Here is a 7,219-nt window from a genome sequence, read left to right on the forward strand (position 1 = left end):
CTGCTCTATCAGAGCAGTGATTAATTGCACCTGGATTTTTAAGGGGATTATACCTTCTATTGAATTAAGTGCTATCAGGGCTTATTCAAAATTAGTTTTAGGATATTCATTTAGTAATTCTAAAATGCATATGTTCAGAATGCTATGGTTGGAATTAAACTTCTGAAAATTAAAATTAAATGTTACTATTAAGAAATTTTACTTGAAAAGTATTGAGAGAGAGGTTTTGTACAAACTTTGACTCCATAGACTGGGAAATGTTGCCTCACAGACTTTTACTATTGCACATATTTTGTCTTATGGTAGCAGAAAAGACACTATAATGGATTTGTGATATTTCAGCAGATTATACCTCTATTGCTGAGGCAAATATTCCTAATATTCTGGAGCCACTAGTGAGAAATATGAGATAGCCAAATATCTCGCAAACTGGAGGTTAGGAATCTGCTCTTTATTTGTCACTAAATGGTCTTGTCAGAGTATGTATATTATGCATTTGGTTGCTGCAATTGAAGAGAATTTCAACTGAGATTCAACTCTAAATACTTGAATGGAAACATTAATTTGAAATTTTGTTAAATAAATCAGTAAGAAAGAGTCCACTTTGCCTTATTGAATCTGCTGCAGTAAATGGAAACTCCTTCTTTTTTACATTACCTAAAAGTGTCAGAGAAAGTAGTGAAAATGAGCTGATCATGGACCTGCACATTCCACTGTTTAAACAATCAGATACAAAATAACGCAGCCATTTGCCTAGCACATTCATATATCCAGATCAGAGCTCCTGAGCTACTACTGCAACTCTGCTTAAATTTACATTTCGATAAATTATGCCACCAAGTGGCTCAAGACTACACAGTATTTCTGCAACACATTCAAGCTTGCTACTATTTCTGGTTCATAGACTTCAGATTATGTGTTTATAATATATGTGTGCCAAAGCCTTTAAGCATTCCTGTGTGCAGATACCAACCTTCCTCCCTCCCCCTGCTCCTAAATCAGCTTTGTGCAGGTCCAGTGATGGACAACCATGGCAAAAAACACATTCTAGAAACTGCACTTTGCACTTGCTACTGCTACACACAAAGAAGAAGAGATTAATATGTCCTCAGAGCCTCCTGGAGGAGTCTGCCTTCATCACTTTACCTGCACTGATTAACCTTGCAGAGACCTTGCAGTGTTTCTCATGCCACCATGTCAAGAATATCCTTAGAGAGTGTTGCTCCATTAGAAGAAAAGCTGTGCTTTTTTTGGAGAACATATCATTACCCACGTACACAAGATTTGCAAATTTATATTTGCAAAAGGATGACTTATGATACCAACTTATAAGATTTTCCCTACCAGATGAGCAAGTTAGCTCATTGCAAAATCAAAGAAACAGATATAAAACATGGCCAAAGGGAAAGTCCAGGATCAAAAAAGAATCTTAGTGTAACTTAAGCCATACAATATTTTTTATTATTTTATATGAAATAATAATTTTGTAGCTATATTAAGATCGCTGATAGAAATATAAAATAATTTATGATGCATAAAAATTTCATAAATTTGTTGGAAGCACAAGTCAGCAATTAAGAATTTGGAGACAGGACCAAAGATAAAGAAAATATTCCAAGCTATTGCTCTATTTCCATTCAATGATGGACAGTGAATTTTTCTCCAGGATACTATTTGATTTAAAACAAGACAAATTAAAAAAGCAAAAAAAAGAACAGCCTTATACTACTACACAACATTTGAGTGTGAAATGAAAATAAAATATGTAAGACTAACCAGATTGGGGTTAAAAGGGCTCTCTCTGACTTTTAGTTTTTTTATTCAGGGCTTTCTTCAATAATGACAATGGATTCCCTTAGAATGCCTCACTCTATGAAGAAGTCTTTTGAGAAAAATTAAGTTTTCCCTCCTCTCTTTATTTCCATTCTAAAAGCTAACATCTTACCTTATCATTAACCTTTTTATTCTCCCATATCTTTCTGGCCTGTGTTTGTGAGTTCTGGTATCCTAGAGCTGGTTTAAGTCTTGCTGAGGAGACTGCCTTCTGTAAGAGGGATTGAGCTGATTTCCCTTTGTTCTTGCTTCCTTTCTCCAGCATTCTCACCACAGAAACCATGTTCTGTTGCAGACTGTCAACTGTACCAAGGCCAAGGGCCAAGATTTGGGTATGATTGTAGGCTATCTTAGCAGTGCACTTTACCTTTATCTATTTGTTTTCTGAATAATTTGTGCAATGCTTGTATTTTCTGTTCCAGACATCAAATAGTAATTTAGATAAATGTGTATTACATAATTGGATCTCTGAGCCTCCCATCTGCTTTGCTATCCCATTGGATTGGATAACAGGAACAAGTTCTTCACTGGGAGGATGGTTAAGCACTGGAAAAGCTCCCCAGATGGTCATGGCCCCAGTCCTGGAGTATTTGGACAACACTGGAAATGGGAGTAGGACTCAATGATTCTCCTAGTGCTCTTCCAACTCAGGATTCTACAGCCACAAATGTATACAAGAAAAAGGTAACTCCTCCCTCCTTTCAGGTGAATCAGATACAACACAGCTATAATGAAGTAATTGGTAAGATTTGAGCTCCAAGTGGAAACTGATGTTTTCTGTGTCAGCTGATACTGTCAACATCAGAGTATACTGGCTTAAATCACTTTAAAAGGCTCCATTTCAGCTCTTCACCCCTCCATATTAAATTGGATTCTGATGGATACTGTTGGACAAGCATCTGTGGCTGTATGAAGAGCAATGTCTAAAATGTTCTTAACATGCTCCAGGGAACACTTTGTTTACCCTGCGGCAGCTGAAACTTCAAGTTAGAAAAAAGAGGCGATTGCTTGTTTATTAGATCATTAATACCTTATCATCAGCACATCCTTCACAGCACATCCTTCTAAATCCAAAAAAGCCCAGAAACTTATGTTTAATTCCAGATGTATTTCTTAGACTGCGTCCTCAGTCTCAGTTCATAATTCATGCAAAAGAAATGCACTTTTCTTTTTATTTGATTTTTTTTTTAATAGGAAAATTGTCTCTATCAGTTCCTTGGAAGGAAGTTGTCACTGGCATTAAGACTTTCTTCTTGCTTGAGTAGAAGGACTCAAATGTGGACTACAGAGGATTCACTGGGATTTTATACTATCTATTCTAGCTCTCATATTGCTTTCAGAAAAAGTTATCTCTATAATTTAAGTCTGACAGTTAAAATAGACAGTTTCTCTCTGGTCCAGGGTTTCCATGTATCTTATGTAAAATGTACAGATACTGATCCTTTTCCAAGTGTATATATGCATTTTCACCATTGATTTTAACTCTAATCAATTCTCATTTCCCCATAGATGTAAGAAAAAATATTTAATTTTTCCAGCAGATACAAGTTTTGTGACATGACATCTTATTTTCTTTTAGCAGTTTAGGATGCCAGGAAAGTTTAAAATTATGTTTAATATTATACTTTTTTTTTGTCTTACTTCTAAAACATTTATTCTGTTCAGGTATTATCCCTTCACACTGAACAGAAACTGGATCAGTTGTATGTACTGCACATTGTGCAATGTCATTTAAATGTCATTATCTTTTTGTTGTTGAAGTTGAACTATTTTATTTATAAATGTGTATACACATATATGTTTAACATATTAACACATAATTGGTAAAGCTAATAAGTTCCATGTCATTTCAAAATAAGAAAATTTGCTATAGCAACAAGAGCACAATAAATTTTTAATATAACTGCTCTGTGTCAGAAGTACTAAGAAATATTAAACTTGAGAGCTTTACTAAATGACCTGCCAGAAATTCCTGGTCTCTTAGTTCAAGATTCAGTGAGTGTTCCTTCTCCCTCTAACACTTTTCAATTCATATATCCTTGTCAAACAAGAAGCTGGTTACCACAGTGCTTCATACTGAATGAGGAACTTGCTTGTAATATGAAAATTAGATGCACAGAAAATATAATGGTTAAGCATGCAGTGCTCACTGAAACAGTATAACAACTATTGCAAAAAACCCTTCACAGAAACAACAAAAAAACAGCCTAATTATGACATTTGGATGACCAAATTTGGAAAGTAGTGCTTTAAGTTTTCTGTAGTCATATAATCCTCAATTTTAGTCCTCATAGAGCCCTCAGTAACTATTTTAGAAAAAGGACCTGGTTTATAAGGGAACCCTCAAATATATTGTACAACATCTCTCTAAAAGCTGGTAGGGCTTAACAAAGTCATATACACCTGTCAGCTACTGCTGAGTTTTCCTTCTGTTTCTAGTTGAGGCAGGAGGAGGAAGCCTCTTACTCTTTGTCCAAGTAATCATCAGTGACACAGACAAGTAAAACAATGGAGATTTGCAGCAGAAAAACTCAGGTGATTCATTCAGGAGCTTTTCTCAGCAGTCTGTGTACTAATGAGGAATATTTCATATGACCTGGGTGACAGCTAAAATGCTCATCATAGTGCTTGCTGAAAGAACAGCTCTGGAGAAGTACTCAGCACATTTTGATCACCCCTTTATTGAGATAGATCTCACTATCCACTGTCCAATTCAATGACTCCAGTTCCTTACAATTGTATTACTCCACCTTTTACTAACCTTTATATATTCCTAAAATCTCCAATCATATTAAGTGTATCAGTTCCTGAACAACACAAGTTGTCCTTCAAAAGAGTTCCAGCCTGTTTTGGATAGAAGAATAGATAAGGTTCCCTGAAAATCTTCAGAACTGCTCCCCATATTTACGAACAAAAATTTGAATTCAGAAACTGCTAACCTTTCAGGTACATCTTAAAAGAAGGCATGAATCAAGCACAACCAGTTTGCCTTGGGAGTAAAAGAAAACCAGATATGAGAAAATTACACAAAAACTGTACCTGATCCTATTGAGAACTGAAGCAAGTTGGTGAAAGCGTAAATGATCAATACTAACATTCCCATAACAATATGAGTGAAGGATAAAACAAAACCCGCCTGTCAGTGGAGGAAAGGGTATTGTGAAGACTGTAGAACCATACCAGTACTGAGAGGATCTAGGAAGGCACAGCTGCACTAATCATCTCGGAACCCAGACACAAGACCATGCCCAGGCAATGCCAATAACCTTGCACAATTTGCAGTTACAAAGTTATGTGGTCCAGTAAAAAAAAATAACAACCAAAACCAAACATGACCAGGCAGGAATTTCAGGCCAGTGTTAATGCCATCACGTGGCAAGTTCAACATTGCTGTCACTGGAACTTGAAAAAAAAGCCCCAAATTCAGTAAGGGAAATAAAGAGTTCAACAGCCTTCACTGCAACACTGGCACAGATCCTGTGGCAGGCAAACTGCTCATCACAGATTACTTCAATGTGCTGCTTTGGCAGCTGACATCTGGTATACAGCAATTGTTCACAACAAAGCTGGCAAGATAAACAACAGTGAACTTATGTTGTTCAATAATTTGCTGGATTATAAGAAAGGGCTTGTACTCATCACCAATCTGACAAGTCATGTTGGGAGCATCAATATTTATAAGCAAGTAGATTTCACTGTGAGTGACTTTGTGTCTCAGATCAAGACATGACACCATATAGTAAAATCTACAGTATAATTACCTAAAATTCTAGTCTTGACATGACTGTCAACATGCATTGTTGCTGTCACAAAAATCTTGCCAAATTTAATTTGCATAACTATGGAGAAAGCTCACCAATGGGAAAATATTTTTACATAGGGAATCCATGTTGGATTTTTGTTTTCTTTTGTTCCTGTTTTGTTGATTTTTTTTTTTTTTTTTTACTAGCACACATCTCCACAGAGCAGAACATGTTGTTTATAAAGATGCATGACATACTTTCCCAGGGAGATCAAACTGACTGGAAAAAAGGAAGTGTAATGGATTTACAATGATGAATTCTGAAGCTGCACAGTGTTGACTTCAAAAGCAGCTATTTTCAAGACAATATGAAAAATTGATATAAAATATAACAACATCAGTGTAATAATCACACGCCCCCCATATAAAAAGAAACAATGTCATCAAAAATGCTATCACTAATGGCAAGTCATAAATGTAGGAGCTGCAGAAGCATGTGATAAAAATCATAGTTGATCCATAAGAAAAAAAAATCCAATGTATTTTTACCCAAGGTAATCTGTGTTCTGGAGAGTAATCTCTCTCCCTCACCTGTGAAGCTCACTGCTTTATAAACCATTTTATTCATATGGGTTAATAATATTTATATATGTGTGTGTATGTTGGTTGCTTTATATACTGTTACATGATTTGCTGTGTCTGAAATCTTCAGCGACTGGGTCAGCTCATTCTCAGTAATCCAACCAGTTTGCTCATCAAAGCTTATTTTTTCATGCTATATAAAAATGCCATCTAGAAAAATTCTGGGTTACTATGTGAAAGAAGAATGCTTCAAAATAAAAGATTTTCATAGCAGGTTTACTTTTAATCAATTCAGTTGTTTTCTAGGTTTCAGCACAGTCAGCTCAGTTTACTAAATTAATGTTATTATTATCACTGATTTAGCCATAAGGAAAGTGTTAAAAATCTGTTTCTATTAACTAAAGAAATAATATGCATGCAAAGTCATTTAAGCAATCTCAAAATCTAAATTTAAAATATCTTTACTATGCAGTTATTTAAAATATCTGAAAGAGCTGAAGAAGTAAGATCTTTAGGTAAAATTTATTTATCAGTCATTACCTGAAACCAATATTAGGATTGTCATCTCCTGTTTTACAATAGCATTTTCATAATTTTGGAGAAAATTTCATATGGTGTCAGTTTTAAGGTGATAAATTAGAATCTTTCAAACATTTTATTATGTTTTAGCCTTTTACATTATCCCCAGAACATATTTTTAAAAGAAAAGCATTGCTAAGGATTTAAGGATGAAATGACAGTGTGTTTGTTAAGTAACAGATTTAAACATAGACAAGTAGTCTCAATTTCCTGTTTAAAAGTGAATGCCATGGCCACCTGGTTAGAAAAGCCCAAACTTTCATGGTCTGTTAGACCAGCCTTTATTCAGATTCATAACCCTTATGGAAGAAACCCCTTGTATAGAGCCACCAATAAAATCTTTTGCAAGTTAACATTAAACCATCATTTTCTTGATATTCATTACTCTGTGCACCAGCACTTTTCATTAAAAAAAAATATCCTAAGAATTAATACAGAGGTATCATGTAGGCAAAAAACTGGATCAAATATGTTCTGGTTTTA

Source organism: Aphelocoma coerulescens, chromosome 4, assembly GCF_041296385.1.
Source record: "Aphelocoma coerulescens isolate FSJ_1873_10779 chromosome 4, UR_Acoe_1.0, whole genome shotgun sequence".
NCBI lineage: Eukaryota > Metazoa > Chordata > Aves > Passeriformes > Corvidae > Aphelocoma > Aphelocoma coerulescens.